Below are 15,554 nucleotides of genomic sequence, written 5' to 3' on the forward strand. Positions count from 1 at the left end.
AATCCCTTTCACCTTGGATGTGGGATTCCAGGTGGACTTTGAGGGTTGTTGGGCCTTTCTACAGCTGGAAACACAAGCCCCTCAGATTCTGCACTCTCCTTTGGTGGAGCCACAGTTTCTGAACTGGGAGAAGGAGACACGACCAGGTCCTTCCAGGGAGGGAGAGGAGGCACAAAGGGTGAGCTCAAGGCTCCTGCAGTGGGTCTGAGGCTTTGCAAATCCCCAAAGAGCCAGGCAAGCCTTGAGCTCCCTCAGAGCCCCCTGCAGCCACTTGTCCCAAGGTGTCCTTTGCAGAGCATGGCCTGTCCTCCCTGGGCTGTGCTGGACCGGGACAGTGGTCACTGGGGACACTGTGCAAAGACAGGTCACAGAGGAAGGGTAAAACCCCCTCTTTTTAAAAGGTTTGTGTTGATTCTGGCTTTTCTAGGAGTTTTTTCACAGCAGCAACACCAAACCTCTACAGGGACACAGCTAAAATCACAACAAACTGCATAAGGGCAGAGAAGTATGGAAGGAAACATGTAAAACAGTTTTTCCGCCAAAGAAAATGTACATATGATGACATGGTCTTGATAGAGGTGACCTTTTTTCATTTTATGAAGATTTGTAGATGTAATAAGAAAAAGAGAAAAAAAAAAATCAGATTTTATGGTGAAGGAGGAAAGACTGGAAAGAGATCAAAAGTATGTGCTGGGGGTTCAAAACATAAGTCCAGATATTAAAGTAATCCAGACTTGCCTGTAAAGTATTTTGCAATAGTAAAATAATTTCAAAACTTTTTAATGATGAGTGCTGGAAACTTGTTTTGGCAGAATCAGTGCATGAGATTGCCATGGAGAGGCCTGGGGAAAATGTTTGGGCCCTTATTAAAGCTGCATGGACATAAATAGATATGCAGGAGTACAGCTTGAGGTATATGTTTCATCCCAATATTGCCTGACTGGGTAAGATTTTCACTTCTTTAATCTCCTGGATATTTCTGGGGTTTGGGTATATACTAGTTAAGCTGATTAAGGATTTGTGGGGTTTGGGATAGGAAAAAATTGGAACTGTTACAACAGAATGTTTACATTAAAAGAATAAATGGAAAAGTAATTTCTGTATAACTAGGGAGAGTTGTCACCAAAAGGCACTTGAAAAATAATTGATGACTGCAATCAGCTACTAAAATAGTCCTTCAGCACAGTTAGATTGTAAAAATACCTTAATGACTGACTTAATTAAAATAATTGCCAAGGGATTTGCCTTGGCTTAAAGTAATATGTCCCTATTTATGACTTTTGGAGGCAGGTGAACTTGGTCTCCTTGTCTTCTCTAAGGCTCCTGTCCAGTAACATATTTGGGACAATTAAGTCCTTAATCACCTAGAAGAAATATCACATTGGCAGCAGAGGGCCATTCCCAGCACAGAGATTGTTCTGGTGTGTGACTCAAGGGTTTGATTTTAAAAAATCAACCTTAATGATGCAGATGCAGTCTTGTGAAAGGCAAACACCAGGAGATGATGATACGGCTTCACAAAAATAACTTTCCCCCCTCTGTTGGTGTCGTTGGTGTCAGTGGCAGGAGCAGGATGTGATAATTGGGTAGGATCTGATACCCATCTATCCAGACAAAGCACACATGGGGAGAGATGATTAGGAAATGCAGTGAGGTGTTAGGTGTGCTCACCCCTTCTCAGAGGAAAAAAGCTCCACTTCTGCCTCCTTCCCATCTTCTTCCTGACTCCATGGTCTTGCTGCTTACCTTGGATCACCTCTGGTGCTCATCAGAGCCAGTACAGCTCGTCATTCCCACAAAACACTGGGCTGGGAACAAGGACTGCCTCAGTGAAGAGCCCACAAGCCCAGGGCAGTGCAAGGAGAGGTGGGAGCCAGTGCCGGGTGAGGATGACCCTTCCCTGGCCAGGAGGAGGGCTCAGCTGCCCATCCAGCATCAGCCTTAGCCACTCCAGAGTGTTTTTTCAGTGCAGAGGTTGGATCTGGCTCATCTTCAGGCACTGGCTTCTTGTAAATTGATAGTTGGAAGGAAAAGAGGTGATGAATGACTTTTCACACAACCCCTGCCATAAATTTTTACTGAGTGATTTTCAGGCTGCTGAAACTTTCCTGTCAAAGACATCAGTGGGGGAAATCGTACCTGTTGTGTAACACTAATTTTTGGGGCGGGGGGGGGAAACACTCTTTATCAGAAACACAATGCTTATTTCCTCCAGTGAAATTATCACTGGTTTTGTTTTCATTTTCTTTGCTACTAGCAGCTAAATATTTAGCTTCAAGGTTCTCTGAAGGGTGTTGCCCTCAGACCCTCAGTTGAACCTGCTTTCAGTTTCTGTTACCAGCCAAGTCTTGAGTGCTTTCCAGGCACCAGGACAGCCTGTGCCTCTGGGAGGTCTCACCTGGGGCCAGAGACAGAAATCACCAGCAGCTTCCCCGAACTGGTGGTTTGACCATCCCAGTGGCAATATCCATTTACAGCTCCCACTTGTTTTCATTGTGTTTGAAAGAAAAATTCAGTTCCCCAGACAGGTTTGTAGTGTGGTCACATGGAGGGTTTTGCTGACCTCCTTCAGAGGTGAGGAGGTGCAGGGTGAGAAATCCCATCCAAGGCTGTGGCCTGAGCTGCCCTTTGGTGAACAGGCTGGGAACGTGGGTCAGCCCCTCACACACCTCTTTCCACCTCAGCTTCCCACCCAGGTGTAAAAAATGTGCTGCTGTTACTCCCTGCCAGCAGCCAGCTGTGTAAAGGACATCCGCACAGAACACAGATCCTTCTCCCATGTGAAAACTTCCAAAGAGGTTCAGAGTGGACCTGGGGAAGCACCTCTGGCTTGGCTGTGAATGTCCTGAGGTAGATGTGCATTTTTAACATCAGACCTTTGAACTCACTGTCATCAGCTGAAACAGGTGAATGCAGAGTGAAATTGCAATCTTTATTTGAGCAGTGAGGCTGCTGTAGAGCTCATCGTGTTTGCCAGTGCTTCTGTGCTGCTGATTGCTGATAGATATGCAGATTTTATTTAAATCCAGGATAGTGAGGTGCTGTGCAGACAGAAGGGTTATTAGGATTGCCCAAGAGCTGTTGGCAGTGAATACCCAAAGAGTGCTCAGCTCTGTACATAACTTTCCTTTCTTTTCTTCAATGTGCCTTCTTAAGAAACATTTCCCACCACTGCCCCTCTGTCACATGGAAGAGGTGCTGTTTAGTTTCTATCACTTAAAACTTCTAAAGTGTCCACAAGCAAGGGATGCTTCTTTAGAGAGCCCTTTCTTAGCAGCTGCTTATGAAACAGCAACTTCGTTGTCCTTGCAAGATATTAATAGGGAGGAAGTCAGAAATATTTTTAAAATATACATAGGCTATTTATTATGTTCATTTCCTGTTTCCTTGCTCAGAAATTGCCTCAGGGACACTTGAGATGTGCACAGCAGCTTTCCCCAGGCTGCCGTGCCTCCTGCAGGCTTGGATTTGCCACCTGTGGCCACATTGAGAGTGAATCAAATTCTTCCAGAAATAATTACACACAGTCCTGAAAACGGTTGTTTGCAGATATGATATGACGGTTGCCTGCAGATATGCAGGCAAATCAGATATGTCCTGGATATTTATAGTAGTAATCTGTTTATTTTCTTGTGCTTGCTTTGCATAGCTACACAGGCATTTGTTCTCCAGGGAGCACAATAGCTGCACGGGGATAGCAGAGATTGCTGTGATAATATGATTGCCAATCATTAGCAGGACAAAGCACTAAAGCCCTTTGAAGATTCCCACAAAGAATTCAGCCTGTCTGAGTTAACCAGGGGAAGGGCTGGGGTCTGGGTCTGGGGGAGGGCTATAGCAGCAGGAAGAGATTTTTTGGTATGCAGAAGTGCTGGATTATATATATTTTTTTTTTAAATTTTTTTTTTTTTTTTTTTTTACTTAGAGATGGGTAATTGAGAGGCGTTTAAAAAACTTTTATTCTATTTTTAGTCTTATGAGAAGGGTGAGACAATACAGATGTTATAATTCATGCTATCACAATCAGAAGTTAATTATTTCTTAATTACAATATGCTATAAGTGTTTCTTAATCTATCAGCTTTAGCTACACTATGTTATAAATGCTTTAAAGCTAATAATCTAAAATTACTCCTCGTGGGTCCTACTACAATATGTCTTTCACAGTTCTGTTTTTCTATCTTTCATAGTCCACAAAGAAAAGCAGATGTGAGCACAGGGTTTGTCCAAACTCCCTCTCCGAGCACTTATTCCAGTCTGCTGAGGAGGCACTTTTTTGTTTTGAAAGAGCTGAGCCAAGCCCCAGTATTACAGAACTGAAGCTCCTGAGGTGGGTTTTGATGCTGCATCTGCCTAAGCTGACACAGGAATCGCCTTCTCTCCACAAGCCAGTGCCAGCTTTCCTGCCCCACCCAAACAGGACCAGTGCTGATGCCAGCCCAGATTCAAGTCTGAGTATGGATCAGCAATGCTCCATCTCTGCTAAATATGTCCCTGAGGCTGGTCTCTGATTCCCAGCATCAAAAACAACACTGCAGGAAGAACAAGAACCAGAGTTGCAGGAATCAGGTTGATTCTGTTGCCTTTGGGAATTTTAACGCTGGGTCTGCAACAAGGAAAAACAGCTGGGAGAAGCTGGGTGCAACCACTCAGCAAGTTGCTTTAGATTTTAAGTTTCTTTGTGTTAAAAGTGAGTCAGTTTTCTTCAACACTGAATCTTTTTGAAGGTTAGAGACAGTGATCCACAGAGCCATCATTGCCTTACTCAGAAAAGAACCTGTTGCACATCAAAATAGGTTTTATAACCTCTTTCCTTCTCTTGAAGTCTCCCCTTCAATCAGAGAGAGGCAGAATTGCCAGCCAGCTGACTGTCAGGGTCTCCAGAGTATGGTTCTTCAAATGCAATACAGGAAATTCCCCAAATTTAAAAAATGTTCCAGAGGCAAGATTTTTAGGAAAAAATCAATAACTTCTGCTTCATTTGCACTTTGCAAACCAAAGGAGGGGCCTGAAGTGTAGTCTGCATGCCTTGTTTGTAATCCTGACTTGCTGTGGGTCTGACTTAGGCTGAGTGTGATGCTTGAGGCCACACAGTGGTTTTAACTCCAGATTTTCATGTGAACAAAGCAGTTCAGTGATGCTCTATGTTTAGGCATGACTTGCAAGCACACAACAACCGGGGAATGTGTCTGCAGTGTGACCCTGCAGCTGCTGCTGCTCGCCTGCTCGTCTCACTAGATAGAAATCTGTGAGTTTTTGGTTCTATTCGTGCCCCTCCTTAGAGCCAGCCCTGTTGTAACAGCCTCCATGGGCCCAGAGCTCTTTCATTTCTGCTCATGATGGAGTGCATGGAGAGAGAAGAAAATTCCCTCTGACCTCATGATTTTTTGGTAAATCTGGCTGATGGCTGCATGCTCCTCAGAGCGACAGGCTGATGGGTCCCCACAGGTCTGAAGAGAAAACATCTTGTGTTCCTTGCCCTTGCTTTTGGGTTTTTCTGAGCTCTGAACTTCTTACTGGAGTTTTTAGGGCTGGAAACTTACCTTTGTTTTCTTTAAGAAGCAAACATTTGTGAATCTGTGCTTGATTATTCACCTGTTTCTGAGGAGGTGTTTCTGTAGACTGCATCAAACAGGTGGAGATGTGAACCAAGGGGAGATCTGCCAGCTCAGGGCTCCTGAGAGCTCCTGAGGGCTCTTTGTCAGGTTTCTCCTCTGACTTTAGCCACATTATTCAGCTTTTCTTCCATGCTGTTTTCCTGTCTTCAAGGAGACCATCAGGTGGAAGAAATCCCAGAACCCAATCTCCCACATAAGGATTGTGAAGAATTCATGCCTGAAGAGCATTTTGTGGGAATTGTCTTTTAAGACTGAATTATTGAGGCATTGACAAATCTCTGCTTTCTTTTCACAGGGAAGGAATGCAATGAGAAGCAGACTGCTTAAAAGCCCTACTAATCAGATAATCCTTGAACATGGTGCTGCTCCAGACCTGCAGTCTCCATATCTGTATGGATTTAGAGGTCTATTCTATTCCATGAATGAATGCACACTCTTACTTAAACCTGCACACAGACATTCAAATATATGTATGTATTACAGATCTAATTCCTCCCTGTGTATGGTAATCCTGGTTTGGTGCACTTAGCAAAACTTTGATTTATTGTCCTTTAAATACTCTGATGACATTCATCCCCAGATGGTGTTCTGCTGTAGTTGAGACAAATATGTGTTTTGCCTGTAGGACACCTGCTATTACCCTTTATTAATGTGGAGAATGTTCATTTTTCAAGCAAATACTGTTCACTCTTTGGTAAGCATGTAGCTCGCCAAAATTCTTGTCAGGTTACTTTGCTGTTTCTGACAGCCTGGAGCAGAGGTTTGGTGTATGTTTAATGTGTATTTACATGACCTGGAGAATTTGCAGTTCTTGTAAAACATCTTGTATTCACCTCTTTCTTTTTCTCACCTTTATGTCAGTAGAAGGTGTAATATCCAACCTGACTTCCAAAGTTTCTCACCTAATTTCTGCATTTTGGTGGAGTCTCAGCTGTTACAGTGTGCAAAAGTCTTGTAAGTCTTGTAAGGGTAAGAAAAAGTGAGCAGGGTGCAGGAGCTGGGTGATCCTAGATATTTATCTAACAAGATATTAATCTTTTGAGCAGAAATGTTCATGTGCAGGAAGCTTTAGCTGAAGTCAATAGAAAAGCTTTAGGTTGTGCTCAGATTAAGACACTATTTGTTCACCCAGCAGTATCATAGCTGACAGAGCTGTATAGCTGCAGAAGGATTTGTGCTTTATCCTGACACAGGCAGCACCAGCAAAAAGGTCAGCCAGTGGTCATATCATGGAGCTGAATGATTTCACAGACTGAATCTTTGTGCCCCAAGGAGCACAAAGGTTTTTAAGGTATGTGGTATCTACTTTCGAAATCCAGTTTTCAAAGGGCAAAAGACCCCCAAAACACACACACACATATATATATATACACATATATATACACACACACACACATATATATTTTTATATATGTTTCTGAAGCATTTCTTCCTAGTCATGGCAGTTTAACCTTGCTGTGGCTCAGCTCAGTGCTGTGAGTGTGCTGAGTGGAGGGAACTCAGCTTGGGCTGTGCTGCTGGCAGCTGAGATAATCCAGTCATGACTTGCTGTGACTTTCTTGTTATGAAATCACTGGTAATGGATAAACATCTGCCTTCCATCCCTTCTAACACCTCCTTTTTGACTGTAAATAAGTGCTTGGTGTGGCGCTGACCTGAACTGAAAATTGAAGTGTGCAGGTGATGAAGACACCACAGACATCTGCCCTGAGATATCGGGGACAGGAGTGATCCCTGTAGGAATCCCAGACGCACAAATTGTGCTGGGGACTCACCCAGCTGCTGGGATTATTGGGGGGAAATGTGCCCTTCAGGAATACAGTGAGGGGTCTATTGGAACAAGCTCTGCAATGTTGGGGTGCAACCTTACCCTGCAGCAAAGCCAAGGAAGTGGCTCGTGGCACACACACACATTCTGCTGTCTGTCATCTGCTTGCCGTCACTGCCTCCCAGGAAGCTGCATTCACCTGTCCTGCCCCGGGCCAGCCCACGGAGCAAAACAAGAAATGCAAAGAGCTCCACATAAACAGAGAGTCATTTCTTTTGGCAGCTTGCTCCCTGACTGGAGTTCCCCCAAATGTTTTGTTTTCACAGCTGATGGGTTTTGGTTTGAAATGTGTGTGAGTGTCTTTGGGACCTTGCATTGGATGTGGGCCTGCCCTCGTTCCAATTCACAGCAAAAGTCTCATGAGCTGCAGGCTCATTTTATGGCTCACAGCCTGGAAATACTCTTCTCAACACAGTGTGGCTTTCCAAAACTGGATGTGATCAACAGTATCACTGCAGGGTTTTGTTAGGTTAGATGGCCAAATAATCTGTGAAGAAGCCAAATACAGACATGCTTTCCTTTATAGTTAGTAAAAAATGCTTTAAAAAAATAGGTGAAGAATTGCCAAGGGTTCCTTGAGTTTTAAGTTTAATGACTATTTGCAGTCTAGAAGTTATTTACTCTGGCTGGATTTGTAGATGAAACAGGAGAATACCTTCCTTGACTTAAAAGTTAAGGAAAAGTACTTGTCTTTTGACGTATTTCACCTTTCAGCTCTGATGGACTTAAAAACAAAGCTCTGGTAATGTGTTTGTGTATTTGTCTAAGCCCATAAAGATAATCTTAGCCCTCGAGGGCTTACAGTCAAAATCATTTCTTTGCAGCTCCTTGGGTACATTAGAACAAGCTGAGCAGCAATGGAAATACTGAGATAGTTCACCAAAACTGTATTTGCAGGGCTGGTGTCTTAAAAATACCCAGCTGGGTATGGATAATTAAATCTGTTGCTGCTGTCAGGTTGGTAGGAATGCCTTTCTGTTTCAAAAACCTTTCACCAATTGCACCTGTAATCACAGAAGAATCTCTCAGTAAAGCACCTCAGGCACGCAGGGAATGGAGAATTGCACCCAGCAAGATCTGACCCTATTTCTCCCCAGTCCCTCTGCTGACAAAGCCTTTTCACACTCGTGTGAAATGGTAATGTGGGAGGGGGATTCCCTGGCTCCCATCCCACCTGACATTTTCAATGCATTTCCCAGGCCTGTTTTTCCATCCTGCAGTGTAAAATTAATTTTGATGAAATCTTGAGTGAATTAAACTGCAAAACAGCAATCTCCTTTCTCAACTCATATTTGCTGTCTGCCTTATTTATGTGGAGAAGAAGCACTTGGACATGCCAATGATCCTGTCATTTATTTGCCTTGTGCATCGTGCCTTTGGCTACTGGAATTAAACTGGAAAATACAATTAAAAGCATTAGCTGTAGCAGACACAAAAAAATATCATTACATGCTTGACAATGTTCTCCTTCATATTGTTAATCCCTGCAGATCTACCTGTGCTATTAGATTTCATATACAGATTTCATTTTTCTCTGAAGACTACATTAATTGGAATGAGCATTCCTGTTTATATAAGGGCAGAAAAGGAAGATATCACCGTGCTGGAAAGCCTCACCTGACTTTTCTTAGTGAGTATGGTTTAAACTTGAACTGAGCAAATATTATTCAGGCTTCAAAATGTTTGCAGATAGCTGGACAATGTTGTTAGGTAATGTGTTTGGCTTGCTGCACTGTGGAAAATATTTGTGTGTAAACTCAAATTGTTATGTAAACACAAACTTCCACATAAACAAAGTTGGTCTGTGGTGAAAAGCAGAGAGAGGCAGCTCAAGATGGGATCTGGGCATCTGGATCCTTCGTCCCTACACACCTCAGCAGGGAGCATGGGCTTGAGAGCCACACTGGTGATATCTTGCAAGGAGCAAACCTAAGTACTGAGAGCACAAATGTCCCTCACTCTTCATTGCCAAATTAAAATACATAATCAAACAAAAGCAAAATTCTTACACAGAAAGTAGCTACAGCAATTTGGAAAGCACAGCTGCTGAGCGCAGCACTGAAATTTCTGTAGTTCTGTCCCTGTGAAAATATTTTGGGGGAAAAAGTTTCTGATAAGATAAGAAAACCCGAAATGGTATTAACAGTGCAAACCCAGATTATTTGCTTTATCAGTGAGATTGAGAATTCACATATGCCTAATACTTGTGCCTCTCAATTCATTTATGGCCTTCTTCATGGTGAGAATATATTATTAGTAATATAAATAGTTCACAAAACACTTTAAATACATACCTCTTTAACCTCTAGTAGAAACACACCATTGCAAGACTTTATTGCAAAGACCTCCCAGAAATCCCTGTCACCCTCAGTTTGAACCTCCTCTCTACCTGTTGCTGACACCAGAAAAGTATTTCCAAAGAAAACAAATCTTTGAAGAAACAAGGGCAGGAGAAATAACAGGGTGAGAAAGAGAATAAGAAAGACAAATCTGGACAAGTCCAACTGAGTGGTGACATGTCTCCAGTGAGGTGATGGAACACAGACAGGCTGGCACCTCTGCAGAGTTAAAACACACCAGGCTGGAGAAAAGAGACATCTTCTTTTACCCAGGGCTTGCGTTTCCAGCCCTGCATGCTGTGCTGCATGCAAGCATGCTAAATACCTGAGACATTAAGTCCCAGCTATAAAAAAAAAAAAGAAAAAAAATGCTGAAATTACAGGCATTTAGTGGAAGGACAGTTTTTTAAAGAATGGTAGTGCCAGGAGCAAGATACCTCTGGCTGTGTGCTGTTTGCAACTTTTTATCATTTCTTGTTAGTCTTGATAAAGGCTGTAAAAGAGTATATAAACCAGGCAACCTTGCCCAGCTGTACTTGTTTCATTTAATGATTACTGCTCAAGGTAGACCAGAGAGAAAACAGAACTGAAACTCACTACACCCAGGGCAAACAAACTTCAGATTCGTGGGATACTTCAAAGCACATTAAAGTAGTCTTTTCCTCAGTTGTAAGGGGTTTGGTTTTGGCTGGTGAGATCTGGATACCTCCAACAAGGTTTTGCTAAAGGGCAGAACAGTCCTGATTTGCACAATTCCCAACATTTCCCAACATTTCTCAAGATTTCTGTTCAGTGCTGCTACCTCCTGGCTCCAGAAGGGCAGGGCTGAGTCAGTAAACAGGCAGGGTTTTTTGGCCAGGCTCCTTCCTTATTAGCTGTGAGCAGCAGATTGTTTAATATTTGGAGCACTCTCCTGGAACCACACTGGCTCATTTATTTTCAAACATTTCAGGGAAAGGGAAACAAGCTGAGTGGAGGGGTGGAGCAGATAAGCAGCAATGTTTTTCCCTCCTTAGCTAAGTATTTTTTTGATACTGTGAAAAGCTCTAAAAGTTTTGACCTTACCTATGTGTGTTCAGTTTGCCTATTCAGAAAAGTAAGGTAAATTCTCACTTAAATTCCCTGTTTGTGCCAGTCACTGCCCTCCTTGCTCTGGTGCCAGGGGTTCCTTCACCAGCACATTAGATGAAGCAGCTTCAAATAATGTGGGCAAGAGTTTTCTAATCTGAGTTAGGTGTATACCTATTCAAACCTCACTGACACAGCTTGAGAGATGCTCACAGACCCCTCTGGCTGGGGCAGCAGCTCCTGCTGTTGGGCTCTTGGGGCTCCCTCTCTGCCAGCTGTGGTCCCAGAGCTCCTCAGGACAATGTCAGTCTCTCTGTTGGGTTCAGCAGACTGTTGTTAAGGTCCTAAAATGACAATAAGTCAGTCATCTAATTTCTTAATGAATAGCTAAGTCTCAGAGGAACTCTCCATGCTCCCAAGCCTGCAGCAGCTTGGTGTTGTAGGAGCCTTGTCAGGGAAGAAAAGAGCAAACCTGCTCAGTTAGAGCAAGTGCCAGCCCTGGTGCCAGCCCACTGGCTGCTGCTGTGTTTGTCTCCTAAAATCCTGGCCTGAATAAACACTGCTGGCACTGTGGTGAACTGCTGCATTCTGCAATGCCTTGCACAGGAGACAGAGTTCATATGGATTGTGTGCAACCCCTGTGGCTGAGCGCTCGGCTAGTGAATCCCAGCACCAAAGGGGCTCCCCGGGCTGCCAAGCCATCTCTGACTAAATTCACAATCTCTTGCTGCAAGCCTCAACAAGGAAATGCCTCCATTGTTTGGCCTCGATGCTGCCTGTAATAGCTGGCCCATGTCCAGGCGTTGGGGAAGTGACAGTGACAGCACGGGTGGAATTTCCCTGCCCCACCTGCATCCAAAAGCCGCCCCTGCCCATGGGAGAGCTCCTGCTCCCAGGCCTGGTGCAGGCACAGTTTAACCCAGCTGATCTTCAACCCTTCCTGGCTTGGTTGCTTTTTAAACTTTCTTCTCCCCAAGCTCCATGCCCTCCTTCCCACCCAGTAAAGATCCCCTGGTTCTTGAGACAGCCCGTAGGGCAAGGATGAAGTATTAACAGGAAATTCACCTTCTGCTTTAACTTGTTATTCATCTGGAAAATAAATGACTTCAGCATTTCATTATGGGTCCTGGCACAGATTAGCTTTTAACGATTCCTGTGCCCTGATTGATTTGGAAGGGGAAAGATAGTTGGTTTTGCTCCCAGCTTTGGGAAATGAGTCTGGGTCAAGGGGAGTTGCTTGGATGTTTACAAGAACAGTGTGGTGACTGCTGTCAGCTGGGACAAAGAGGTGCTGAGTTAACTCTGCTGCCCTTAACCCACTGCAGCTTAGCAAACAAGCCTGTTGAGGAAGTTTTAGGGGGAAGAGCACCCAGCTGTGTTGGCTGTGCTGCATTAACATGCAAACAGCAAACGGCATTTTACAGCCCAGGAGATACTGGTCTGAGCAGGAGACGTGACACATGCTACTCAAGCTAAAGCTGCATTTCAAAGTGACACTAAAGAGTAAGTTAGAACTGGGATTTGCATTTTGGAGTGAAGGCCCAAAGAGATTGCAGGAGTGGCTGATGAAGTAAATGCATGAATCTGCCCCATGATGACAGCTCAGCAGACTTGTTTAGATCTTGCTTAAACTCAGATATTCCCTTGGAAACAAGTGAGAAAATCACCCGCCCAAGAGGCCAAGATGATGACACTTAAAAAAATAAAAGGCATGAGCCCAAATTCATGCCAATGTCATAATTTCAGCCTGACTAAAATGACCATTATAAATCTAGAGCCAGCCTATAATCCTTAATGAAGTGATTCTAGGTTTGTACTATGACAATTTAAATGTATGTGTATGTGTATATATATATATATGCACAAGTATAATTTATAGCAAGTAGTTTCTGAGAGTGTACTGAAAAATATACATTGGCTCAGGCTGAGAGCTCTGTTTCACCAGCTTCACCATGTCACTCATGGTGAGACATGTAATTCCACAGGCCTTTCTCACATTTGTACCCCTGTCTTTGATTTTTCATAATTCTACTGTGGAGTTGGCCAACACCCAGTTAAATCTGTGTCTGTGTCCAAAGAGACTCCTTGCATTCCAGATGTCCTGTCTGCAGGCCACCACTCTGAGGTTGAACATGAAATACAAATGTACAATATGTGATCTCTGATTAACCACCTGATATTTCAGCAGATCATACAGGACCTGAACTAAACAGCTAAAACTAATTTGGTTCTTTGTGCTCAAATCCAGGCTGAGACTGTACCTCCAGGGCATTGCTGTGACTGTGAAAATAACAAGGGGCATCTTCCCTCCCTTGACTGTCCACGCAGAGCAGGATTTGCAATGGTATGGTATTTGGAAAGGCTGGGAAATTCTGTTGCACTTGTGCAGGGGAACTGGTGATGAAAAATAGGAATGCAAAAGGAAATTGGGAGTTTTCGAGGGGTTTTTTGCAGGTGTTGTTGGTTTTTTTTTCAGGGGTTTTTGGAGCCCCAGTGCTGGGTGCAGGCCCTGACCCCTCAGGCTGAGCCTCTCCAGCTGCACAGGGAGATGGGGAGGCACGTCTGACTCCTGCCTTTGCATGCTCCTCAGCATAGGATTTTTTGGGGAGGAAAAAAAACCTTATAAATAGACAGAGTCACACTAAATGGGTACTGCTGCTTTGCTGAGCTGTTCTGGCTGTGCAGTGCTCTCTAACCCACAGGGCGTTTGTGGCAGAGGATGCGATGGCTGCTGAGGCAGCGTGGAGCACGTACACGGGACTGGGTGTGAGAAACGCCAAAGATAACTCATCTGATAGCCCAATAACCCCAGGTAACTCCAATAACACACACCCCAGCTGCTGGCTGTGCCAAACAACTCCAATAACCCACAACACCAAGCTGCTGCAGGCTTGGGCTCTCACAGGCCCCAGAGCAGAGCGCTGCCAGTGGGGCTCTTGGAGAGGTCATCTCCCCCCAGCATCAGGAGCAGGTGTACAAGGGCTGTAAAAATTGCCTTTTATTCTTACAGTGAGTTGCCTTTTGCATTGTTAAAAGAGCAGAGATGCCACAGCACAAGGGCAGGAATAGCCCCACTTCTTCAGGTATTACCCTGCACCATTTCCAGGGGGACTCACAGCTCTCTAGGTTTTTGGAGATGCTGCTTATGCCTCCATGCAGCCCTCACCGGCACAGACAGATGGCTGAGCAGGCAATGGAGATAACCCTGAAAATCCAGCTCTCCATGGGCATGGCCCAGGGCACAGAGCAGAGATTTCCCCTGGGTGCCCTCCCTCACCCTTCGGGGCCTGCAGACATGCTCGGGCAGCTGCAGCGCACCCGGGTCACTGCACACACCCCGGCCGGTCCCAGGGTCTGAAATAACGGCCAGATCACCTCAAAAACACCCTCAGAGCCTGCCAAGGGCTGAGTGAGTCATGCTGAGGAGCCACAGAATGGTTGGGTTAAAGCTCATCTCATCCACCCCCTGCCATGGGCAGGGACACCCCTGCACTGGATCGGGGTTCTCAAAGCCATGTCCAACCTGGCCTTGGACACTTCCAGGGATGGGGCGTCCCTGGGATGGAATGGTTATGAAGTGCTTGTTTGTTTGGGTTTTAGGTTTTTTTGGTTTTTATTTTATTTTTGTGTTTTGTTTTGGGGTTTTTTTTTGCAAGAACTCTGAGTAATTCCCCCTTGGCACGACTCTCCTGCCTTGTCCGTGCATGAATTCACAAGTCACGGCTGGGCTGCCCCAACGTTCTGGCGCAGTTCCCACAATAACACTTCCTGCTTGACAGGGTGGTTTCAGAAATTGCTGCACCAGACTTTGCTTTAAACGCTCCCTCTGCTGGCTGTACTGCAAATGATTGACTTACAACTAGAAACTCCAGAGTGGAATTAGATTTTTGTGAAATTACTGGGTTAACAGGAAGAATTCCCTTTATTCCTTCACCACACCCCAAATCCCACCTCTCAATGGCACTGAGTGTACTGCACCTGTCTTGACACTGGCCCAGCGTTTGTAGGAGAGGGACTTTCTATAACACCAATATTTTCTATAACACCAATATAACACCAATTATTATTGCTGATTTAGGTCTCTTAATATAAAATTTATTCTCTAACACATTTTGCCTCTTCTATACCCCTAGATTGTCTTATGATAGGAAGTGTTGGGGCTTGAAATTCTGCTTCAGAAATGAATAGTTGTTGTAATGGAAGTGTTTAGTGTTCTCTACATTTCATCAAATCAGAAAAAGTTATTTAAAATATTGTGTCTGTAAAAACAGCTTCAAAGGAGCCATTGCAGGGTTTCTTTTCTTGGTTTTATTTTTCCTGTGTTCCGGCTGAATAGTTGATAAGCCCTTTAAAATTGTGTAGAAAATAATTTGGGAAAAGTATTAGATTTACATTAGGCGTGAATTTAGTCTCACATTAATGATGTGCTGCCAGCTATTTACATGACATTTACAAAAGAAGTAAATGCCACTGGCTTAGTGCCAGAAAAACTGGAAGTAAAAGCGAGGAGAAAACATGTGTCTCCCCTGAGGATGAACAAAATAAAACATGGCCCAGCTCCAAAGAGTTTTGTAAGTGTGAGGCAAGGAGCAGAACCCAGGCAGGCGGGATACAGGAGGATTTTGGGATCCAGCTGTGTCAGGCACACCTGGCTCAGGCGCAGCCCCATGGGGCACTCGCTGCTGCTCCAGCTGAGGGTGGG

This window comes from Pyrgilauda ruficollis, unplaced genomic scaffold, assembly GCF_017590135.1.
Source record: "Pyrgilauda ruficollis isolate IOZ18807 unplaced genomic scaffold, ASM1759013v1 scaffold21, whole genome shotgun sequence".
NCBI classification, from domain to species: Eukaryota; Metazoa; Chordata; class Aves; order Passeriformes; family Passeridae; genus Pyrgilauda; species Pyrgilauda ruficollis.